The sequence below is a fragment of the Myxocyprinus asiaticus genome, chromosome 41, assembly GCF_019703515.2.
Source record: "Myxocyprinus asiaticus isolate MX2 ecotype Aquarium Trade chromosome 41, UBuf_Myxa_2, whole genome shotgun sequence".
Taxonomy (NCBI): Eukaryota; Metazoa; Chordata; class Actinopteri; order Cypriniformes; family Catostomidae; genus Myxocyprinus; species Myxocyprinus asiaticus.
The window spans coordinates 8,755,943-8,782,962 of NC_059384.1; the positions used below are offsets into that span (position 1 = coordinate 8,755,943).

The 27,020-nt window shown below is 39.9% G+C and overlaps 1 pseudogene; it reads right to left on the reverse strand.

The window, feature by feature from the left end:
* Nucleotides 1–27,020, reverse strand: part of LOC127431694 (dihydropyrimidine dehydrogenase [NADP(+)]-like) — a 198,447-nt pseudogene that overhangs the window by 44,602 nt on the left and 126,825 nt on the right.

A 27,020-nucleotide genomic window follows, 5' to 3' on the forward strand; every position in this document is an offset into this window, starting at 1 on the left:
ATGGCAACAAAGAAAAAAATGAAATGACCCCTGTTCAAAAGTCTGCATTCCCTTAGTTCTTAATACTGTGTATTGCCCCCTTTAGCATCAATGACAGCGTGCAGTCTTTTGTAATAGTTGTCTATGAGGCCCCAAATTCTTGCAGGTGGTATAGCTGCCCATTCGTCTTGGCAAAATGCCTCCAGGTCATGCAAAGTCTTTGGTCGTCTTGCATGAACCACACGTTTGAGATCTCTCCAGAGTGGATCGATGATATTACGGTCAGGAGACTGTGATGGCCACTCCAGAACCTTCACCTTTTTCTGCTGTAACCACTGGAGGGTCAACTTGGCCTTGTGCTTTGTCATGCTGGAAAGTCCAAGAGCGTCCCATGCACAGCTTTCGTGCAGAAGAATGCAAATTGTCTGCCAGTATTTTCTGATAACATGCTGCATTCATCTTGCCATCAGTTTTCACAAGATTCCCCGTGCCTTTAGATCACACACACTCCCAAAACATCAGTGAGCCACCACCATGCTTCACAGTGGGGATGGTATTCTTTTCACTATAGGCCTTGTTGAACCCTCTCTAAACATTGCGCTTATGGTTGTGACCATAAAGCTCTATTTTGGTCTCGTCACTCCAAATTACAGTGTGCCAGGCATGTCAAGGTGTTTTTTTTTTTTTGTGGCATTGGTGCAGTAAAAGCTTCTTTCTGGCAGCTCGACCATGCAGCTCATTTTTGTTCAAATATCGTCGTATTGTGCTCCTTGAAACAACCACACCGTCTTTTTCCAGAGCAGCCTGTATTTCTCCTGAGGTTACCTGTGGGTTTTTCTTTGTATCCCGAACAATTCTCCTGGCAGTTGTGACTGAAATCTTTCTTGGTCTACCTAACCTTGGCTTGGTATCAAGAGATCCCTGAATTTTCCACTTCTTAATAAGTGATTGAACAGTACTGACTGGAATTTTCAAGGCTTTGGATATCTTTTATATCCTTTTCCATCTTTATAAAGTTCCATTACCTTGTTACACAGGTCTTTTGACAGTTCTTTTCTGCTCCCCATGGCTCAGTATCTAGCCTGCTCAGTGCATCCACGTGAGAGCTAACAAACTCATTGACTATTTATACACAGACACTAATTGCAATTTAAAAAGCCTTAGGTGTGGGAAATTAACCTTTAATTGCCATTTAAACATGTGTGTGTCACCTTGTGTGTCTGTAACAAGGCCAAACATTCAAGGGTATGTAAACTATTGATCAGGGCCATTTTGGTGATTTCTGTTATCATTATGATTTAAAAAGGAGCCAAACAACTATGTGATAATAAATGGCTTCATATGAACACTATCCTTAAATAAAAGACCATATGACCAAATATGATCTGTCATATTTTCAAAATCAATGCCAAAATTTCACAATTTCTGCCAGGGAATGCAAACTTTTGAGCACAACTGTATGTAAATGTACTATACTAACATTAACACCAAACTATACTATACCGTACTATACTGTCCAGTTTATACCTGTTTATTTAGATACATCACAACTGAGATGTTGAAAAATAGTATTTAGAAATTGAATTTGATAAAGCTTTTGATAAAAATACCAACAACAAACTATATTATACTGTTCTCTACCATACAATACTATCCTGTGCTATCATATATTATATTGTATCATATCATATCATATCATATATCATATATCATATATCTCATACCATATAATATCATGTATACCACACTGTGCAAGTTTATTTATTGGCCTTACATAAATCACAAATAAGATATGGAGAAGTAGTTGGATGAATAGTTCATATTTGCTCCATCTTAGTTTGGAAAGTTTTCTGTACAGCGTTTGTTTTTCTAAAGCATAATTTGCCTTTGCTATCCATATAGTTAAAAAAAACAAAAAACAAAACAAAACAAACATGCTCACTTGAGCTGGATGAATTTCCATGTCTGTTTATATAGAGCAGCACTTAAAAACAAAAAAACAAAAATCAACAGCGTCATGCAGTGTGTTCTGTCAGAGGATAAGTGAGAGTGTGTTTGTCAAGTCATTTTTATTTGTATAATGCTTTTCACAACACACATTGTTTCAAAGTAGCTTTACAAAAAATCATGCATTAACAGAAAATGAAACTGTAATATCTACAAAGTCTTAGAGTCATCATTGTGTAGTTTGATTAAATATGATTGTAAATTGTGTATAAATATAAAGAAATAAATAATTAAATAATAATTGTATTTAGAACCCCAGTGAGAAAGCCGAAGGTGACTGTGACAAGGAACACAAAACTCCATAAAATGTTGGTTAATGGAGAAAAATAACCTCGGGATAAACCAGGCTCACTGTGGGGGCCAGTTCTCTTCTGGCTAAACAGCATGAACATAATGCCAATATTAGTTGTTTGTGTGCAGTGCAAGTCATGGTTTAAAATTAGTAAACTAAGTGTTAAGGGCCTGTTTTTAAACAAAAATGTTGTATGAACTGTAAGATTAATGACTAAATGACTCAAGATGGCACCGAGTATGGCTGTTGCGTTGCGAGCTCCGAAACAACATTGTAGTTTTTTGTTTGTTTTGTTTACAATTGTTATGTTTTTTGTCTTGGATGTTGTCTGCCTTATTGTCTACAACAGACAAACACTTTAGGACATTGGTTCTGCAATTACAAACCGTAAACTGGACTTCAAATTCCTCAATGCCGACCCGCAGTTTACAAACACGCCAGCGGAGCCCTTTGTCTGGGCTACCCGGCCGCGAAAACGCAGAAGGAAAAGGGGAAACAGAGCCGGTGTTCTCATCAGAGTAAGACGTCGTGCAAATCGACCCTCACTACCCAGTATTCTACTGGCAAATGTTCAGTCTCTGGACAACAAGCTCTGCGAGCTGAGAGCGTGGATCTCTTTCCAACGAGAGACGAGGGACTGCTGCATTATCTGCCTTACAGAAACTTGGATGTCTGCGGAGATTCCAGACTCAGCCATCGAACCCGTGGGGTTCTATGTGCACCGAGTGGACAGAGCGAAAAACCTCTCAGGTAAAAGCAGAGGTGGTGGTGTATGTTTTATGGTCAACAAATCCTGGTGTGATCAGAGGAACGTATATTCTATCAAGTCTTTCTGCTCTCCTAATCTGGAATTCTCATGCTTCTTTGTCAACCATTCTGGCTACCGAGGGAATTCACAGCGGTCACTATTACAGCTGTGTACATCCCCCCACTAGCCGACACAGACCGGGCACTCAAGGAACTGTATGGGATTATAAGCAAGCAGGAAACCGTGCACCCTGAGGCCGCGTTCATTGTGACCGGGGACTTTAACAAAGCCAATTTTAAATCAATCGCACCAAAATACCACCAACACATCAGTTTTAAAACACGAGGGGACCGGGTTTTGGACCATTGCTACTCTCCCTTCCGGGATGGTTACAAATCCCTCCCCTGCCCACCATTTGGCAAATCGGACCACTCTTCCATTCTGCTTCTGCCCGCTTACAGGCAGAAACTGAAACAGGAAGCACCCACCCTCAGAACGATCCAGTGCTGGTCGGACCAATCAGACTGTATGCTACAAGACTGTTTTGATCACGCAGACTGGAAGATGTTTCGGTCCGCCTCTGATGATGACATCGAGGTTTACACTGATAGCATAACGTGTTTCATCAGAAAGTGCATAGAGGATGTTGTTCCATCCAAATCAATACGGATCTACCTGAACCAGCGCGCAGACCTCCGCTTTTAATTCCGGGAACGCGGAGGAGCATAAACAAGCCAGTTATGCCCTCCAAAAAACTATCAAAGCAACAAAATGCCAGTACAGGAAAAAGATTGAAAGACAGTTTAACACCACCAACTCTAGAAGCATGTGGCAGTGAATTAATATCATCACGGATTTTAAAGGGAATAAAAACTCCGCTGTGAACACCACTGCTTCTCTCCCAGATGAGCTAAATACATTTTATGCACGGTTCGAGGGAAATAACACAGCCCTCGCAGAGAGAGCTCTCGCGGCCGAACCTACAGAGGTTAGTTCACTCTCCGTCTCTGTAGCGGATGTAACCTGATCCTTCAGACGGGTGAATATCCGTAAAGCCGCGGGTCCAGACGGCATTCCGGGCCACGTCATCAGAGCGTGCGTGAACCAAATGGCTGGTGTTTTTACGGATATTTTCAACCTTTCCCTCTCTTTGTCGGTAGTCCCCACATGCTTTAAAACATCCACCATTGTGCCTGTACCAAAGCAATCCAAAGTCACTTGCTTAAATGACTGGCGTCCTGTTGCTCTGACCCCCATCATCAGCAAATGCTTTGAGAGACTAATCAGAGATTACGTCTGCTCTATGCTGCCTCCATCACTGGACCCATTGCAGTTTGCTTACCGTAACAACCGCTCCAATGATGATGCCATTGCATCTACAATACACACTGCTCTCTGCCACCCGGAAAAAAGGAACACTTATGTGAGAATGCTGTTTGTAGACTACAGCTCAGCATTCAACGCCAAAGTGCCCTCCAAGCTTGATGAGAAACTCCGGGCTCTGGGCTTAAACAGCTCACTGTACGGCTGGATCCTGGACTTCCTGTCAAGCAGACGCCAGGTGGTTAGAATGGGCAGTAACATCTCCTCATCACTGACCCTCAACACTGGAGCCCTGCAGGGCTGTGTTCTTAGCCCACTCCTGTATTCCCTGTACACACATGACTGTGTGGCAACACATAGCTCCAATGCCATCATTAAGTTTGCTGATGATATGACGCTGGTGTCAGAAGCACAACCTCTTCCTCAATGTCAGTAAGATAAAGGAGCTTGTGGTGGACTTCAGGAGAAGAGAAAGAGAACACAGCCCCATCACCATCAATGGAGCACCAGTGGAGAGAGTCAGCAGCTTCAAGTTCCTGGGTGTCCACATCACTGAGGAACTCACATGGTCCGTCCACACTGAGGCCGTTGTGAAGAAGGCTCATCAGCACCTCTTCTTCCTGAGACGGCTGAGGAAGTTTGGAATGAACCGCCACATCCTCACACGGTTCTACGCCAGCACTGTAGAGAGCATCCTGACTGGCTGCATCTCAGCCTGGTACGGCAATAGTACTGCCCACAACCGCAAAGCCTTGCAAAGGGTGGTGCGAACTGCCAGACACATCATCGGAGGTGAGCTTTCCTCCCTCCAGGACATATACACTAGGTAGTGTGTGAAAAAAGCTTGGCGGATCATCAAAGACTCCAGCCACCCGAGCCATGGGCTGCTCTCACTGCTACCATCAGGCAAGTGGTATCGCAGCATCAGGACCCGCACCAGCCGACTTCATGTCAGATTCTTCCCCCAAGCATTCAGACTTTTGAACTCTTGATCTCTCACGATCAATATACATCAGCACTGCACTTTATTAATCTTATTATCTCACACTGGACTGTCATAAATTATATTCTCTTAACAACACACTGGCAACTGACTATCAACTGACTGAATGCCTGAATGTCAATACAGAACAATTCAACCTACTGTACATTTTATATATATTATATATATATAAAAAAAATATTGTATAATGTGTATTCTATATTGTGTGTATTGTATAATGTACATTGTATGTTATTATTTGTATATTGTGTTGTGTGTAATTATGTGTATATTAGATTTTAAATTGTGTTGTGTAAATTTGATGTTTATTGTAGATTGGTATATGTCTCATCACTGTCACGACTGCTATGTTGCTCGGAACTGCACCCAAGAATTTCACACACTATTGCACTTGTGTATATGGTTGTGTGACAATAAAAGTGATTTGATTTTGATTTGATTTGATTTAATGTCTTTGAAGTTAATCATGGATTAACTGCAGAAGTTTACATAAATGCATTGTCTTTTGTTAGTTGGCTGATGAAGGCATATGATGGCAATTAATTGATAGTCTATGTATTCCATTTTAAGAGTGTAGTCCATCATTAGACCAAGGTGATACCGGCAGTGATCAGTGAGGTGCATCGCAATTCAACCAGCAGTACATTTCAGGTGAGGTCTATCCTAAGTCCAAGGTTCAGGCAGTGGCATATGAAGTATCCGATGTCTTATGGTTGGAGTTGGCATCAGTTCATCCCCTGAAGTCCATCGTAATAGACCGAAGTGATGTCCGGCTGGCACCAGCTGCATTTAGTCATCATCACTCAGAGACACGTAGCAGTGGAATCCGACACCAAGCAGAAAGAGGGTACAAAATTTAACAGGTAGCCAATGTAACAATGATAAAATGGGGCTAATATGATTGTATTTCTTGGTTCTAGTCAGCACTCTGGCTGCTGCATTTTGAACCAATTGAAGTTTATTTATTGAACTTGCTGGACATCCTTCCAGTAATGCATTACAATAATCTAGTCTTGAGGTCATTAACGCATGAATCTGTTTTTCGGCATTAGCAAAAGAGAGCATGTGTCGTAACTTAGCAATAATTTTGAGGTGGAAGAATGCTGTTCTACAAACATTGGAAATTTTATTTTGAAAGGACAGATTGGTATCAAATATAACACCTAAGTTCTTCGCTGTAGAAGACGGTGTAACAGTACATCCATCGAGAGACAAATTATATTTTAGCGGCTTAATTTGAAAGGTTTTTGGTCCAATAATTAGTGCCTCTGTTTTGTCAGAATTGAGTAGAAGGAAATTTCTGGCCATCCAATCTTTGATATCATTGATACATTGAAAATTCAATGGGTTTCGAAGAAATATAAAGTTGGGTATCATCACCATAACAGTGGAAATTTATTCCACAATTCCTGATAATATCTCCCAGGGGAAGCATATATAAGGAGAAAAGCAGAGGCCCTAAAACTGATCCTTGTGGCATTCCATACTTAGCTTTTGTTTGATTTGAAAATTCCTTGTTTACACAGACAAAGTGGTAACAGTCTGCTAAACAGGACCTAAACCATGCTAATGCAAGTCCATAAATGACAACATAATTCGTCCTGGTTACTTTCGTAACCTCCGTTCCCTGATGGAGGGAATGAGACATTGTGTCAATGTAGTGACACTAAGGGTCACTCTTGAGAGCCCCAAACACCTCTGATTTTGAAAAAAGGCCAATTGGAATTGGTGAGTGGAATTTGCATGCCACTCCCCCCAGACTTATGAGTATAAAAGGAGCTGGCTCGCAACTACTCATTCAGGTTTTGTGCTGAGAAGCCGAGACAGGGTCCCGGCCATTTCAGCGGGTAGTTCAGTATTGTGGCAAGAGGGACGCAACGTCTCGTTCCCTCCATCAGGGAACAGAGGTTACAAAAGTAACCAGGACATTCCCTATCTGTCACTCACTCGACGTTGTGTCGATGTAGTGACACTAGGGGTCCCTATACGAAATGCCACAAAAAGCTGAACTGTGTTACGTGGACTGGTGGTGCGAGATGGGCAGACCGCTGTGTGTCTCGTAGCCAGCGCACCAGGCCGTCACGTAACCTCCCCCAATGCTCTTATGAGTGTCGAACGGTCCTTTGGGAACAAGTCGACTTGTCCAACAAATAGGGACAGGCTAGCTCAGCCATGGCCTCTTTTCCTCTTTTTTTTCTCCCCAAACGAGTGGAATTTTGTTTACCGGCTGGGGGCCATAAGTGTCTATGTCGGGGGGGTGTCACTCCCAAGGGGAAGACACTGCAGAGACCACACCCCACCCAGAGGTGCCCGGTCTGGAGGAATTCAACCTCCTAGCACCTCTCAGGAATCTGATGATCAAGTCGTGCTTCCCCAAATACTTACCATCTACTGCATTGTTATGTGCCGAAATGGTGGCTACATACACCTTCAAGGTGGAGGGGGACAGCCACGCCACTTCCTTGGGTTCTTGGCGGCCGGCCGTGAGACAGGTGGTGTCTGCTTCCTGCGGGTGGTTCCACGCCGGGGCCGCGGGGGCGGACTCCGGCGGAGCTGGTGTTGTTGCAGCAGGAGGACGCCCTTGGTGACGAACAGACAAGGTGTGAGGTCTTGAACCATGCCGATGCAGGATGTGCTGAATAGCCTCCGTCTGCTGTTTCACCGCCGAGAACTGCTGGGAGAAGTCCTCGATGGTGTCGACGAACAGGCTGGGAGACGGGGGCGTCAAGGAACCATACCTTATCAGTTTCCCACATCTCGACCAAGTTGAGCCATAGGTGGCGCTCCTGGACCACCAGGGTGGACATCGCCTGCCCGAGAGTCCGCGCCATGAACTTTGTCCCCCGGAGAGCGAGGTCAGTCACCGAGTGCAACTCCTGCATAAATCCCGGGTCAGAACTACCTTCGTGCAGTTCTCTTAGTGCCTTGTCTTGGTGTACTTGCAGGGAGAGCCATGGCATGCAGGGTGGAGGCGGCCTGTCCAGCAGCACTGCAGGCCTTAGTCGCCAGAGATGACATAACCCTACAGGCACTGGACGGGGGTCTAAGGCGGCCCCGCCATGTGGCGGCATTTTGCGGGCACAGGTGCAGTGCAACCGCTTTATCCACCTGGTGAATCGCCGAGTACCCCCTGGCAGCCCCACCATCGAGGGTAGTGAGAGCGGAGGAGCTCAGAGACCGGGTCCGGGCAGTAAAAGGTGCCCGCCACAACCTTGTGGGCTCCTCATGCAGCCGGCGGTCTCATCCCAGAGGGGCAAATGAATGTACTGGGGAATGGGAGGTCCATGGGGAGTTACCCGGCAGAGTGGCTCCCATTGGGGTCCCCAAATCACCCCCAGTGCTAACCGACATGGCCTCAAACCCGTAGGTAGAAGGACCAAAGCGGGGAGCCGCTGGGGTGGTCTTTCCCTCTAACGAAGGAAAAACCGCAACAGCAACGTTGCCATGGTCACGCTTTCGCAGTGAGAACATGACCCGTCCATGAACGCTGTCTCCGCATGGGCAGCGCCCAAGCACGTAAGACCGCGATCGTGGCCATCGGAGGCGGAGAGGTATCAACCGCAACCAGGAAATACACACAGACGGAGAGACTCTCCATTAATGCCACTCTTTTAGAAGGGAAAATATACTCTTTCAGTAGGAAGAATATACTCTTTTAGCTGCTGAAACGCCCAGGGGCATTCTCTGCACTTCACCAGTGCAAGAGGGGGAGAAGCCGCTGTAATGCGCCATAAATCCAACAGCTTTTCGAGGTGAATGGACCAGCAGAGTAATTCAGCTTGCTGAACACAACTGCTCGGCTCCGAAGAGAAAATCTGAATGAGTAGTTGCGAGCCAGCTCCTTTTATACCCGTATGTCCGGGGGGAGTTGCATGCAAATTCCACTCGCCAATTCCCATTGGCCTTTTTTCAAAATCAGAGGTGCAAGTAATTTGTGCAGTCTTTGTACTGTTATGAGGCCTAAATCCTGACTGAAATTTTTCATACATGTTCATAATCCCAATGTGTCATTTTTATTATCTAAGTGAATGTTGATGTCACCAACAGTTAAAGCTCTATCCACAGTAAATACTATATCTGAAAGAAAATTTGCTAATTCACCAAGGAAATCAGAATATGGCCTGGGTGATCAATATATTGTAGCAAGGGCAAAGGACGACAAAGATGTTTTATTTGTATCTGACGGTGTCACATTAAACATTTTTATTTCAAAAGACTTAAACTTATATCCTGTCCTCTGAGTAATACCAAAAACTTCACTGTAAATTGCAGCAACACCTCCTCCTTGACCCTTCAGACGAGGTTCATGTTTATAACAATAACCTGGGGGAGTAGAATCATTTAAACGAATATATTCATCCAGTTTAAGCCAGGTTTCAGTCAAACAGAGCGCATCCAACCTATGAGATCTGTAATAATTTAATTTACAATTAATGCTTTGGTTGAAAGAGATCTAATGTTTAGTAGCCCTACCTTTATATGATGTTTATCTTCAGTTTTTTTTTTTATTTTCAAGTTTTTCCTTAATAAAATGTTTTCTAAATGATTTAGTGAGGGGTTTGTGTTTGGTAGTTCGGGGAACAGACACAGTCTCTATGTAATATCTAGGTGATACAGTCTCTATGAGTTTATGTGACCTCTGTGACGTCTGAAGGCAGCTTGCAGACGTTCGGATTAGCCAGTTTGTCTGCTTCCTCACCTGGGCCCCAGTTAGTCAGATACTATCACTATTAAGACTATGAGCCAAATTACTAGAGAGGAGAGCGGCACCTTCCCTGGAGGGATGGAGTTCGTCTCTCTTTAGCAGGTCAAGTCTACCCCAAAAACTCTTCCAATTGTCTATAAATCCTATGCTATTCTCTGGACACCACTCAGACATCCAGTCATTCAGTGATACTAATCTATTATAAACCTTGTCACCACGACGAGCAGGGAGGGGGCCAGAGCATATTACAGTGTCTGACATTGTTTTTGCAAGTTCACACACCTCTTTAACATTATCTCTAGTGATCTCTGACTGGCGAAGCCAGACATCATTAGTGCAGACATGAATAATAATTTTAGAAAATCTACGTTCAGCATTAGACAGCACTTGTAAATTTGATCTGAAATCAGACGCCCAAGCGCCCAAAATGCATTTAACAATAGTGGCCGGTGTCTCTATTTCCACGTTCCTTACAATAGAATATCCTATAACAAGGGCACTTTCAACATGATTCTCAGTGGGTGCTTCACTGAGTGGGGAGAATCAATTGGAAACCCTAACAGGAACGGGAGAGTGGTGTCGCTTTGCTGAGCGAGTATACCACTGAGACATCACCAAAATGCCCTGCTGCAGGGTCTCTACAGCCCAAATTAAAGTGTGTGTGTTGCTCGCTGTTCTACCCTCATCCAAAACAGTATCTACCGGCTTCTCTTTCTCACTGACCTGAACTAGCATTCAGATGCATGTCTCTTACTCATTAACCTTCTCCGTCAGCCTGACTAATTCCTTACATTTATCACATGTAAATCCCTCACTGTGTGGAATGCAATGCAGGGAGCAATAACATGAGCGGATGCCATGACTTACTGCAATTGTTTGTTGTTTTTGTTATGTTCCTGAGCAGTGAGAGTTTGAGATCGATGTGAATCCATCACACAATTGTTTGCTGTTGTTGTGGAGGTTCCTGATCAGCAGATGTTTATGACTGATGCAATAATCTGTGTAAAACACAGAGAAAACGAATACACGCAGTCGAAATGCGAGATGTAGACAAGGGAAAAATTTTTAAGAAAAAAGAAAACAAACGGGTGCGCACAGTAATATACATGCAGTTGAAACAGTAGAAAAGCTGGGAAGAAAAAACAAAGCACACGGTAAAATAGCAAAGGATAAAACGATGAACGTAGAGGAATAAGCAATGCTAAGCAGGCTAGCAAGCTACAAAAAACAGACGCCACTTCAAGGCATACAGGTGCCTCGTAGAAGGAGCCCTAGCCTGAGTAATCGTGTCTACCACCGCATGTCTTCCGCAAAAAGACTTGAGCATTGTGTCCGTACTCGTTTGTGCATTCTGTGTGAGTATGTGTGTCATGCTTGAGAAGTGTGGCGAGATGTCTGTGTGTGATCTCTCACTGGTATATTATCAGAATCAGCTGTGAACACACATACACATGCTTACACTCAATGAGGAATGGAGGCAGTGATACTCAATGTAACAGCCCCCATGAGGAAAATTACTTCATAAACATTATTAAAAAATTCAATAAAATTCTGTCTTGTATACCAGCTTAATATGCAAAATCAACTACGAGTAAGCCATTTGTAGGTTGATTCCTCAGAAAAGTGCAACAGGATCTATCAAAACATTGTTCTGTTTGTTTGAGCGGCCCGTCCAGCCTGACACAGCAACATTGGGGCAGGGGTTTGGAAACAGTAATTATTTTTGCAAATTCATTAAATTCAAATTCATAAAGACATCATGAATGTCTAAAAATGCAGAAATGTTCATGTAAAAGTTAAGGAATAAAAATATCATTAGTTTAGTATATATATATATATATATATATATATATATATATATATATATATATATATATATATATATAAACAATAGAAGCCATTGGAAAATCCTCACAATGGTAGAAAAAATAAATCAATTTGGTGTTTGGCTCTTCCTGCGAGGACAATGTTTGTTTACACAAATGGGTTAAATTACTACAATCAGAGCAGATAAGAAGTGATTATTCAGCTCAGAAACAGCATGTAAATAGCTGCTCTTCATCTGAAGCACGAGTCTGATCTCATACTAAACACTGTACATTGCTGGTAAGGACACAATAACTGGACACAACATTCTTCTTGCTACCTCACAATAATAAATCTCTCAGGCATACCTACAACAATTTTACATGATGAGTAAATACCTCAACTGTTTGAGAGAATATGTAACACGCCTTTAGTGCCACACAGTGAACATTTCACCTTGGAACTGCCGTGATGTGTAATGAACCACGTAATTTCATTTTACAAAAATGTCACCACAGTCATATACTTTTCATGAAATCAGGTGACCCATTTTACTTCTGTGATCTGACATACTTCTGACGTATTCCACAAAATTCCAGAAATCTGCATCAGGAAGTGATTGGATTGATGTAAAGTGGGCGTTACATAATGGGATTGCTATGATACATGGCACATATGTTAATGTTTTGAGCTCTGTAAGTCTATCTGCATAGTACATTTAACTCTTTTATTTCATAAGACCAAGAAAAATCCTGTTTTCCATGATTTGGCCCCTTTAAAATGAACCACTGTAACTAAAACCCTGGTGAAAAACAGTACATCATAGGTATATTTGCTTCCAGGCTGTTGGCAGTGTCAGCGCTGGCAGCTCGTATGCCTGCAGGCAGAGTGGGGTGATGGATTTTAGGAGGGTGGAGTTGGGGAGACCCTCGCAGCTGGGACCCTCTCCACTCCTGGGGGATGTCAACGAGCTGCACACTGCCACAGCTTCAATGGGGAAAAGATAACATTGAGACAATTCTGAATGCATCATAATACTCATGGAGAGAATGTGAAAGAGAACTAGTGGCCATTTCATCTCCTGAAAATGCAGCATCCTTTAAAGGGGACATACAGTATGCATATATAAACTTCTGTAGCTTTTTATTTGCTTCCCTTACTGTAAGTCCACATACACACACTGAGCACTTTATTAGGAACACTATGGTCCTAATAAAGTGCCCTACATGGTCTTCTGCTGTGGTAGCCCATCTGCCTCGATGTTTGACATGTTGTGCATTCTGAGATGATATTCAGCTCACTACAATTGTACAGAGCGGTTATCTGAGTTACTGTAGCCTTTCTGTCAGATCGAACCAGTCTGGCCATTTTCTGTTGACCTCTCTTATCAACAAGATATTTCAGTCCACAGAACTGCCGCTCACTGGATGTTTTGTTTTTGTTTTTGGCACCATTCTGAGTAAACTCTAGAGACTTTTGTGCATGTGAAAATCCAGGGAGATCAGCAGTTACAGAAATATTCAAACCCGCCTGTCTGACACCAACAATCATGCGACAGTCGAAATTACTGAGATCACATCTTTTCCCCATTCTGATGGTTGAAGTGAATATTAACTGAAGCTCCTGACCCGTATCTGCATGATTTTATGCACTGCACTGCTGCCATACGACTGGCTGATTATATATCAAATAAATAAGTAGGTGTACAGCTTGTCCTAATAAAGTTCTCAATGAGTGTATATTGATAGAATTATCATGCCAAAAACACTAGTAATTCAGTTCTATACAGCCATTTTCCATCCTCTCTCTGACCCTAAGAATTAAAAACGTTTTTGCTACTGTACCTTTAAAGTCAATATAAAACATAACCCTGTTCATTGCCCATTTTTAACCTGGTCTCATTGAATCACGTTACTATAACAACATTTTTTCTAAATGATTTTGACATGCTTAGATGTAAGTATTGTTGTAATATTCTGGTGAAATGAACTCTAGATGAGCTGAAACAGCAACGACTTGTAATCCCTTTTACACAAATCACAAGTAACAGGGCAGATTATCAGTTCATAAACACTTACTTTTCACCCTGTTGTCCGGTTTATGACATCTAAACACTTTTTCTTCTAAGCATTTTAACGCTTGTATTACATAACCAACTACATTTACAAGCTTGTTTGAGCCCAATGAAGCTGCGTGGTAGCTCAACTGATAAGAGCATTGCACTTGCAATGCAAAAGACCAGGCTACGAGTACTGAAGAGCATGTGAGTCAACATGTAAGCCAAAAGTGTCACTGAAGCACCAAAAATGGCGTGGTTTCTTCAGCAATTGCGTTTTTCATGTCACATTTGCTTTTTATGACATCATCGATTAAGTTTTGGTTTAAGGTTTAGGGTAGGGAGGTCAGTTTGTTGATTTAAAACCCGCAAGAGCATTAACCTTAAATACCTCAACTGTTTGAGAGAATATGTAACATGCCTTTAGTGCCACACAGTGAACATTTCACCTTGGAACTGCCGTGATGTGTAATGAACCACGTAATTTCATTTTACAGAAATGTCACCACAGTCATATACTTTTCATGAAATCAGGTGACCCATTTTACTTCTGTGATCTGACGTACTTCTGACGTATTCCACAAAATTCCAGAAATCTGCATCAGGAAGTGATTGGATTGATGAAAAGTGGGCGTTACATAATGGGATTGCTATGATACATGGCACATATGTTAATGTTTTGAGCTCTGTAAGTCAATCTGCATAGTACATTTAACTCTTTTATATCATAAGACCAAGAAAAATCCTGTTTTCCATGATTTGGCCCCTTTAAAATGAACCACTGTAACTAAATCCCTGGTGAAAAACAGTACATCGTAGGTATATTTGCTTCCAGGCTGTTGGCAGTGTCAGCGCTGGCAGCTCGTATGCCTGCAGGCAGAGTGGGGTGATGGATTTTAGGAGGGTGGAGTTGGGGAGACCCTCACAGCTGGGACCCTCTCCACTCCTGGGGGATGTCAACGAGCTGCACACTGCCACAGCTTCAATGGGGAAAAGATAACATTGAGTAGTTTTGCTTACATAAAAAAAAAAAAAAAAAAAAAAAAAAAAAACTGCTGCAATAGTTTCCCGTTTAATTTTTAATGCCGCACCCTGGCTAGCCTTGTTTCTGTCACCATACCACTATATACATATATACGTTTTTCAAGCTGGTTGCTGGTTTTCAGTGAGAGAGAGAGAGAGAGAGAGAGTAAATATGAATATTTGTGAGTAATTGTGTATGTATGTGTATATACAGTATGTTGCTAATAGCTATCTATCTATCTATCTATCTATCTATCTATCTATGCTTTGACAACGTAAACCTTATTTATCATAAGTTCTGATCTGTAATGTGTTGTTAAACTTTAATTTAATTATCAAATATGTTGTTCTATTTTTACATACGTTCACAGCTTTGTGATATTGTATTGTTTACTGTCATGCCAAGAAAGACATTTTGAAATGAACTTAGTGAGAAAGAGAGAACTGAATTGAATTGAACTGAGAGAGAGTGATTGGGATATGGGTGGAGAGGCCAGAAAAATAAGAGAGACTCTGGCCCTTGTAAGTCTGTCCAGACATAAACAAACACACACACACACACACACACACACACACACACACAAGATAGTCAAATGTTGGTGCGGCTAACCTCATGAGGACTTTCCACAGACATAATGATTTTTATACTGTATGAACTATAGATTATATCCCCTAACCTTAACCTTACCCCTAAACCTAACCTTCACAAAAAACTTTCTGCATTTTTACATTTTCAGAAAATGTCGTTTAGTATGTTTTTTTTTAAGCAATTTGAATTATGGGGACAACAGAAATGTCCTCATAAACCACATTTATAGCATAATACCCTTGTAATTACCAGTTTATAACCTAAAAAAAATGTAAACCACCCAAACCCGCCCACACACAAACATACACACACACACACACACACACACACACACACACACACACACACACACACACAGACTCATACACACGCAGACTCATACATACACAGACTCATACACACATACAATGAAAGCCGGCCTCATAAATCGCATTAACTATGCAACAGTATCGCAATAGCACAATGATACAGTACAGAGAACCCACATACAATTGCATACACATTAATTATTGAGGAAGTGAATGAACACACCGCTGGTTGAAAAATATCCCTGAAGATTGGTGTGTGTTAGCGTTTGTGTGTGTGAACAAGAGCCTTGTTATGACACAAAATATCATGCTATAGTGAACACGACAGTTGTAATAAATGATTACACAGTGTATTCATCATGATACCATGAAATAAAATATTTATAAAACAAACAAACAATATATAACAACAATAACAACATTTTTAACATGTGGTTGCTTGTTCTGAGTGGAGTTTGACGTGTTGCTAAGGTATTCTAGGTGGTTGCTTACTAAAGTCAAAAGTAAAGTGCCAATGATAGTCTGGTCCCTAAATATGGCTAAGGTCCCTTCTTCAGTCTAAATCGTATGGTAAAAAAATGGTATGATGTTTTTAGCTTGTTTTAAATTTTTTTGAAAAGGTATAATTTATGGCCGTGTTACTTGCCAATGTTTAACACTTACTGTATACGAGTGATAGTAATTGTGATGCTGGCCTTAGCAAACACAACTAATACATGGAACAAAAATGCTCTTACTCTAAAGCAAGAGTCAAAGCCATCTGATTTCCCAGAATTCGTCAGATGTCAGTGGATGGATATCAGTGTGAAATCCATCAGCGCGGTACCCACAGTGTGGCAAAGAAAACAATTATTCTTTTGAAGACATCTGTCTAATATCTTCATAGAAAGCTGTACAGCAGCAGACAAGATCAATATCCCATGGAAACTTGAGGACCCTCTTTATTCAAGACTCTCTGTTGACGCTCATCACTGAGGATGACAATCTTCTTCTGAAAGCCTCTAACATACACTCACAAGACAAAATATTCACAACTTAATTCTTAAAAGATGGTGAGACTATCTAGGAACATCCTCAAGAACTATGATACCTAAGAAGTTAGATATGCCTGCAGTCTGTCTATATACTGTAAGTGGAACCAAACAAGAACACACCACTGCAATGGAAAAAAAAAAAAAAACAGTATACCTGGCAAAAGCAATCTAATATAAGACAATAGCTGAAGCCCACTTTGTATCCTTTTACTTTGCACTAACAATATGTAATTAGCTATCTATTAGCATTAGCATCTAGATAAAATTAATTATTACTTTGACATTTTGCTAACTTAAACCAGACTAAGCCACTGAATTAGACCGCTGCGCATGACAGCAAATCTGAAGATGCAAAATGACTGACAGGCAAAGAGTGTTTCTCATTGTCTAAAAAGAGTGGGCAACTGTTTACAGACTCTAGGGCTGTCACAGAGACAGGTGTGATTTCTCAGGACACCTATTTTGGTGATATCTGCCAGCTAGTACAGACATTGCATTCACTTATTCATTTGCTTACAGCATCTTTAAACTTTTAGGCTCCTATTAGCCTGTTGTGATTATTAAATAATCGTCTGATCGCGGTTATTTGATCTAACTGTGGTTATTTGAGATAACCACGATGCATTTTAAATTCCAATCACATTTTACTTACCAAATAAGGCAATGAACAGTGCGTTGAACTCCAACCATCTCATTGAGCCGCACCGCACCTAAGTGCAGCATTAAGCACTGTGATGCACGCACCATCTGTGGAGGTTCGCACCAAACTCCCACAAAAAATAAAATAAAATAAAATAAACAAGGATTTAAGGGAATGTAAAGTGCTCCGGTTTCAATTTAATTTAACAATTGTGTAATGGCAAATGTTATTTGTCGTTGTGGGTTCATACACGCAGTGTTAATAACACACAGTGACACAGAGGAGACCTGTGTCACGCCCGAGATGATAGCATGAAGAAACACGTGAAATAAGGGTTTGAGGTTGAATTGGAGAGTCTCAAGTTAAAGTATGTGTGAAAGTGAAGAATTTTGGATAGGAATATTTTACCATTGCATAATATAATATAATATAATATAATATAATATAATATAATATAATAATATAATATAATATAATATAATATAATAGCTATTCAGGTTTGCTGGGATCAACAACAACAGTGTAAATGCAAAATGGACCAAAACTAAAGTTGACCAAAAAGAGAACAGATATTTTAAGTATTTTTAAATATTCTGATATTTAAAATATAATGTATGTCATAAGTTTTTAAAGCCTTAAAGGAAATCATGTAAAAGTTATATATGAATAAATGACTTTCAAGTTTAAAGCACACCTAGTTTAGAAATTCACTTTTAATTGTTTTTATTTTATTTATTTATTTATTTATTTATTTTTAAACTAAAAACCATCTGTCCCCTGGAATCGATTATCTTTTTTCAAAACACAACATGTCGTAAATTTATGTCAAATACTGCCTTCAGTTGAATCAACTGATTCTAACAAAATCTCAATCAGAACAATTATGGCTGTCACTAAAATTATCAAATCAAATAAGTTACAAAAGATGCCATATCAATGCACAAAATATCATAACCATGTTCACATTCAGTGTTTTCAGAGCTGTTTTTAGTTATTTTCCTTAAAATCACTTCATATTAGCAATGAATACTTATTTCTGACAGCTTAAGGTCACTATAGTGTCTGCAGAGGTACTAAAACCATAACAAGATCGGTCTAGAATAAAATATTTTGAAAGGTATCAATGGTGATAATTCAATTCAGGGGCATTTTATTTATTTATTTATTTATTTATTAAATAATTTTCAACTGCATTTTTGCCCCAAGCCCAAGTAAATTTCTGATCCTGGGTCAGACCGACCCTAATCTCGCATACTATATGAGTGAATAAATGAACAGAACACAATGTAGATTATGCTGATACATTTTTTCCTCCTCCTCCAAATCTAAAGGTCTGTCTTTTTTTTCAAGTTGAATCAAGGCATGTTCTTCTGAAAGGTGTCCCTGACAGTGTTTTTCAAATCATTACCTCTCAGAACTGGTTATGCCAACCCGATCTCATAAAAATTCATACATCATTTACGAGTTGGCTATTTCGTACAGTCTCGCTAGATGTTGTTCACATAAACTCGAGAACTTCATCACGTGCAAATTCCTGGATGTCTAATGCGGAAGCGCGAGTTCCGTGCAAAAGGCGTTACGGACATACTTATTAATATTATGCCCTTACCCAAACCCCTTATCTAAACTTAACCAATCAGTAGAGTGTGCAAACATGATAGGAAGCTGTTGTGTGTGACAGAAGCAAGTAATTGTCGCGTATTAGATGGAAACGATGTCCAGTGACGTCACTGGCTGTAGTGAAAGTCGTAGGTATTCTAACGAGTGCAGTCACACAATATCATACCAATTAGCCAAATTTAGAAAAGTCCTGACGATTTCGCCGCGAGAGTGTGTTGGTTATGCCTTTTAGAAATACTCATTACATGTTCGTCCAAAAATGCATGTAAGAATATTACAGCAATGCACTTGCATGTGAAAATAATAAAACCCGTTATATGAAAGACTAAGGGTACTCATGTTCATCTCATGCCATCGGAAATGAGTCATGCAACCAAGCCCTGTTCAATGTATGCTGGCAATTCGCCCATATTTCATATTACACAGCTCAAACTGTTTTATCTTGTTGCAAAAGCCCTGCAGAAAGCTGTTCAGCAGTTTCAGCTCTCCACCAACCTCCAGTCCATCTGTCTGCACTATTAAAGCTTCTGACCAGCGTACACACACAAACAACCACACACATACATACCTATGAAAAAAATAAAACTAGATTTACGCACATGGTCTATCTGTGCCATCACCCGTCAAACCTCAGTGGAGAAAGAAATGGATCCAGTGAGGTGGGTGACACTCACCAGATATTCCGCCATATGTGGTACGTCTTCCGCGGCCGATGCCAGGCCAGGGAGAGCTGTCTGCCATGAGTCCCATCAGCCCTGAAACCATGTTGGTAGCAGTGACACCATCTGCTCCACCTTTGCCAACAGGGATCAGACATTAGGCACGGGGAAGAGAAAGGAGGGAGGCCAGATTTCTAAAAAAACTCTGGATACCAAAACCTGCAGACCTTCAACTATTTGTGTAGAAACTCCAATATGGTATGGGAGACATCAAGCTGTTAGTTGAGGTCAAGTTATCCCCAACAGGGATAAGACATTAGGCACGGGGAAGAGAAGGGAGGGAGGCCAGATTTCTAAAAACTCTGGATACCAAAACCTGCAGACCCTCAACTATTTGTGTAGAAACTCCAATGTGGTGTGGAAGACATCAGGCTGTTAGTCGAGGTCAAGTTAGGAAATAAATTATATTTTATAAGTTATATTAACATATTTTGTGGTATAATATTAGATGTTTTTTAGTATTTCATGATCATGTTCTACTCTTTCCTGACCATTAAAATTAAACAAGCTGTTTTTTTCTCCTGTACCTTTACAGGGATAGTTCACCCGAAAATTCTCTCATCATTTACTCAACCTCATGCCATCTAAGATGTGTATGACTTTCTTCTTCAGAACACAAACAAAGATTTTTAGAAGAATATCTCAGCTCTTTAGGTCCATACAACGCAAGTGAATGGTGACCAGAACTCCAAAAGCTCAAAAAAGGAAATAAAGTCAGAATGAAAGTAATCCATATGAATCCAGTTGGTTTTGGGTGAGAACAGATCAAAATACAGTATAACTCCTTTTTCACTTTACATCTTGACAGCAATCTCCTTGGCGATTATGATTTCAAGCTCGATTTCACTTCCTATAACTCCATCTAGCACTCTACACATACGTCAATCACTAGTTGACGCATGCACAGAGCGCTAGATGCCGCTATAGGAAGTGTAATCAAGCATGAAATCATGATCATCAAGGAGACTGCTGTCAAGATATATGTACAGTACAGTGAAAAAAGGAGTTATATTTTGGTCTGTTCTCACCCAAAACCAACTGGATCACTTCAGAAGACATTGATTAAACCACTGGAGTCTTATGGATTATGTTTATGCTGACTTTATCTGCTGATCACCCTTCACTTGCATTGTATGGATCTACAGATCTGAGATATTCTTCTAAAACTCTTTGTTTGTATTCTGCAGAAGAAAGAAAGTCATACACATCTACACATCATGGCATGAGGGTATGATGAGAGAATTTTAATTTTTGGGTAAACTAACCCTTTAAGACTTCTAAAATGACACCATGGCTTCAGCAAATAATGACATAATACTGGTGTTTTCCTTACACAAAGCTATTCTATGGCTTCAGAAGAATTGAAGTATGACACAAGAATCGTATACACTACTTTCATGGTGCTTTTCTGTCATTTTATAAGCTTGACAGCCCCAGGCCCTTATTAATTTTGTTTTGTATGTAAAAGAGCACTCTGACCATTCTGCCTAGCATCCTTTTGTGTTCCACAGAAGAAAGAAAGTTAAATGTGTTTGTAAAGACATGAGGCTGAGATGAAGGTATTGAGGGTGAAATACTCATTTAATTTAATAAGAACACTATTATCCCAAAAAAGGTTCAAGCAGAAAAGACGACAAAAAAGATCATTAGATACCTTCCTGTGCAGCCCTGGCAATGTCCACAATGTTGGTCACATTAGGGGTGAGTTTGGCAAAGAATGTGATACGGACAGCCTGTCGAACCCAGCGACAGATGTTAGATCGGGATCCTCTTCAAATGGTTCATGAGACAAACTAGCAAACATAAACATGGACCAAAGAAAAAAAGAAAGTTTGATGCTAAAGCAAAGGGACAAAACACAAAATTGTACAACTTAAATATTGGCAGTCTGCTAGACTTTAGTTTGTGTGTGTGTGTGTGTGTGTGTAGAAGACAGAAAGAATGAGCAAGTGATAGATGGTGAGGAGACTGTACTCTGGGATCATAACAGTGTGAACTGCTGTTCCAGGAGGATTCATGCTTTATTAAGCTGCCCTGGTCTGTCAGTCTGAGCTGTTTAGATAGAGAGAGAGAGAGAGAGAGAGAGAGAGAGAGAGAGAGAGAGAGAGAGAGAGAGAGAGAGAGAGAGAGAGAGAGAGAGAGTGTGTGTGTGTGTGTGGGGGGGGGGGGGGGGTGTTTGGTATCTGTGAACCAGAGAATAGAGAACAGAAAAGACCTCTCTGTCTCACTAACGCGTTTTGCAGTGTAAAATCACAACCACAACCTACACAATGTTTTACAACCTATCTATCCAATCTAACCAAACTATTTATCTAAGCATAATCTAGTTTAAGCCAAACTGACTTTTATTCATATATCAATAATTCAATTAGTAGTAAAATGCTAATTCTTGATATCAAAAATGGAATTTTAACTGTAAAAAAGTATAACATAAAAAAACAAAAACATAATTACTGATATCGTTAACTGCAATTTCACCAGTAGAATTTCACAATTATGTTATTTACTCCTGTACAAAAAGCAATGACAGGTATTTATAATTATTTTTTTCTAGTTTTTTTTTTATTCCAATTTCACATATCAGCAGTGTACTACTTATTAGTAAAAACAATAATTTCAGATATCTGTAGTGTGATTGTAACTAGTCCCAAAGTATTTTACGATATCTTTAATTACTCTTCAATTGATATCTAAAAATAATTTCCAGATATCTGAAATTAACATTGCCACTAGTGAAAACCAAATTACAGATTTCAAAAATTTGCATTTTTACTAGTTGTGATTCAGTTGTTGAAACCAATAATGGACATTTGCACAAGTAACAATGTAATTATTGATATAAAACATTTGCAGTTTTACTAATAGGTAGTACATTTCTGATATGTAACATTTAAAATTCAGCTAATAAGAAATTAATTAAAGGCATCTGTAATTGCATTTTGAACAGGAGTGAATGACAGATCATTGTGAAATTCTCCTAGTGAAAATGTGGTTACAGATAAAACAAAAGCTTTTGCTAGTTGAAATTCCATTTTTGATATTTCCATGAATAATGACATTAATGAAAAATTATCATCAAGTTTTTACTATAGTGCAAGTCTAATTACTGATTTCAAAAATAAGCATTTTGACTAGTAGTAATTCCATTCATGATACCAAGAATAAGCATTTTAAATATAGTGAAAATCAATTAAATATCAAAAGGTCATATGATTTGAATTTGATTTGGCCATATGTAAGAATTTCTGTGACATGACCACCAAATCTAATAGTCTAAGCAAAAACAAGATTAATTTGGCATTTAATGGGCCACATTCATAAAACACGAGCAGAACGAATGTCTGTGTACAGTAAATCTCACGTAAATTGTCACATTCAATGCAATGTAACAATTTTCGCAAGAATGGATTCATGAATGATATAGAAATTCTGCTCATATGGCCCAATATGTTGTTCTGTCTTACCTTTACAGAAAACAACCATAGTATAAACATTCAACCGCAGCATTAACCCCTTTATATCTTTATGAAGTAAAACAGAGATGGTTTAATTCAGCGAGTGAAGCCTGAAGTCATATCATAATGCCTTCAAAGACTGTAAACCTAACACTGAGCTTTTATTTAGTACAACCGCTCTCATCCCTGTCCTTCTCTGCATCGAATTTCTTTCACAGGAAATAGGTCTGTTTTGATATATCCAATAACTGTTGGCATATATACCCTTGAGCAATGGCTCTGCCCGTCTGTTCAAAGAAGTGTGATTTACAAGCTATATGTGTAAAGCGGAGTTCTAAGGTCAGTCCTTGCACAGGAAAAGGTTAGTATTTGATTTTTAAAACCATTAGCCAGAATTGATTTGAAAGAATACAGAACCTGAAAGAAAAACAGATCTCCCCTTGACTATTTCCTTTCCAATTCTAAGGCATGCTGAGTGATTCAGTGAAGTACAAAAACAAAAAGTGAAGAAAAAAATCACGGACATGGAATTTGGATGTTTTGTGTCCTTGGATGTGTATTTTAACTGAGATACAGAAGAAGTTGGGTTATATTTGCACCTTAAAGTATTCTGAATGTATTCTAAAGGCTCTAAAAGGGAGGGAACAGAAAAGGTTATTCCATCTGAGATGATAAACTGATTCTCAGATTTTTTTTTGTTATTTTTTTTTTGCAAAGTTATTGCATTTATGCACTTGACCCAGCAGTAAGCACAATTCACAGCAATTTGGCCTGATTTATTCAAGACTAAAACAGGGTATAAACAAGGCTGTAGTGTTAGGTTCAACATGTCCACGCCGAGCAGTCTGCCAAAGCATGAGAGGTAATATCTTGGCCCCAAAGAGCTGCTTAATAGTGCTGACGGGTTGCTGGAGAGATTCATTGGTTGATATAGCAAATCTGGAACTCCAGACAAAAAAAAAAGAACAAAAGAAAGTGTAAAGAACAAAAGTGGTAAGACAAAACAGTTAAGAAAAAAAAAAACCTAGAGACAGAAATTGCCAAAAACATTGTTACTACTTATAGCAAACATATTCATACAACACCTGTGATTTTCCACATTCTTACAAATCCAAATATCAATACATATTAATAAAAAAAAATACACGATTGTCAACATTCTTGTGAATACAAACAGTATGAAATTGTACTCATACAAAAAATCCATGTCTGTAAACATTCTTACACCGAGTCATAACGTGCTATTTTCATGTTGATATAATGTTATACGATGACACATTTAAAACTGAAATATTACTTGCTTTGATGAAGAGAAGCAGCACTCGTATTCACATATTTTGAATGAATGAATTTTACACTTATAGCACTTTCTGACACTACACTCAAAGCACTTTTACATAGAGAACAGGGGACTGAATCACCTCAATCACTACCTGTATATTTTAATATAATTTTTCAAGTGTTTTATCTACTCTTAATGTTTGTATTGTTCTATACTTATCAATTTAAGAGGTGATACTCGTGATATGGCTGATACAAGCTCAATGGAAGACATTAATATTTTTATAATGTATTGTACAGATAATGCAAGTGAACAGTAATACTATAGTAAATATTATGTCTATGCAATTCTCACATTAACACAGTAAACTAAAAACTTAAATAATGATGGGGATAAAATATACTTTATTAAACATGAAAATAATATGCTTAAATATGCAATATAACAGTTTCAATAAGTCAATTTCAGAAGTCATAAATATTAGTAAACATGTCACAGTAACTTCCGACAACGTACATGCATCGCGTTCGGATAACACATGATAAATGTTTGATTCATACAAGCATGACAAGCAAAATAAGCTTCAACAAACCTACCAGACAACATACCCAAGCATTATAGCAGGTACACAACTTCACCAAATGGATAACAAATAAACATCCATCCAGATTGTTGTGATGCTGTCCTGAACTGTGTGTGTGACTGACTGAACTGTAGTTTCTTTCTTCTTTTTAACGGTGACTCACAAACTAAAACGGTGCATTACCACCATCTACTGTTAACAGGGGAACGAGACAGCCGGTTCTTCTTTCCTATGTTTACGGACATGACATAATGACGCAAGGATGTATGTCATAAGCCAACGATGTCATGCCATATCCGACCCAACTGCTAAAAATACAAATCATTTTTATAGGCTTATTGTAGTGAATCGGGGTAAGGTAAGAATATTGTTTTGAACACTGGTTGTTTATGTACTCAATCAATAATGGCAATTTGTTTAGTTTTAACCGAAAAATCTTACATAGTGCAGCTTTAACGCATTAACGCATGCGATTTATTAAAAATGTTCAACACATTATTTTGTTTGTAATCATAATAAACGCACCAGCATCTACCCCAAGTCATTACACTGACACACACATCAAAAACACATCAACCACAAACACACTCACAGCAGCCATGTCTGTGATCAAATAATGGGGAAAGGACCTCTTAACTGTTGTAAAAAAAAACAATCCCATATGGGAAGTGTGAAAGAAATATAGTACTTTCCAGCCTTGTAAGGCACTATTTAATTACTACAGAAAAAGCCATGTCTTAACTATCTTGAAAATGCAGACTGAGACTTTATTTGCAAGCGCTTTTCATGTGGAGTTCACTGCGGCTGTTGACACCCTGGCGCAAATCATGAATGTGGCTTCACAATTGTGGAATATGAGATTTTAAGATATTTAATGCGCATTGCAATGAATATGCAACCTAAACAGTTCAGCAAAGATGTCATCAATGGCAAGAAAGGATTTTATGGTATAAAAATAGAATTTTATTCTTCTGTAATAAATGTTTAGCACTGCTTGACAAGCTTGAAGGTTGAGTGACTGGTGTGTGCCTGGTCAAGCCGTAAACATGCATCCTGAGAGAATGATTTATACGAGCCGAACGGTGGTTGCATTTGAGGGAAACAACAACAGCACAGCCTTACAGGAAGCAGGACATACCTGCTTTCCAAAGGGTCATGGGAAATTGCATTATGCCTCCCTCAACACAAGGCATACGGGTCGTGGCCTGCAGCCAGATGCCAGCCACCAAACAGATGTTGCCTGTAAGAACCCAGCTCCTGCACTGGGGACCTGCATCCCTCAGAGGCCTTCCCGTGACAGCTTATTACAGGCCAGATGGGGGTGAGAGCCGCTGTCTATGAGCCAGGGAGTCTGAAGCAGAGACTCTCTTCCCTCTAAGCAGTTTGCTGTACACAGTATTACATGCTTTGATGGAGAGAGCGAGGGGAAGAAAGAGCACCTGTGTAGCTGGCCCGCTTTTGGCACAGAGTCCATGACCCATCACCAACTGGTTACACATGGAGAGGTGCTTTCCGCAGGCCTGGAAGCACGGTAGACCTACCGAAGGAATCGTGAGTGTTTTAAAAAGGTGGCATGCCTCGAAGACGGGGAGAGCTTTCAGAGCCACTGACGAGCATTCAGAGATGAAAATCGACTTGTGAGCAGCAATAAGGGCTGAGTGACTCCGGCAGCACTGATTTGGCAGGTGGTTAAGGGGGGAGGCTTGTATGAAATTAAAGGAGGGGGCACACTGGATTCTTTATATATTTTCCTTGTCGTCAGGTGGAACATGGAGCAGTTTTGCAACAGAAAGAGAGGAGACAAGAGGGTTATTCCTGTTATGCACTTTTAGAGTATGCAAATCTATC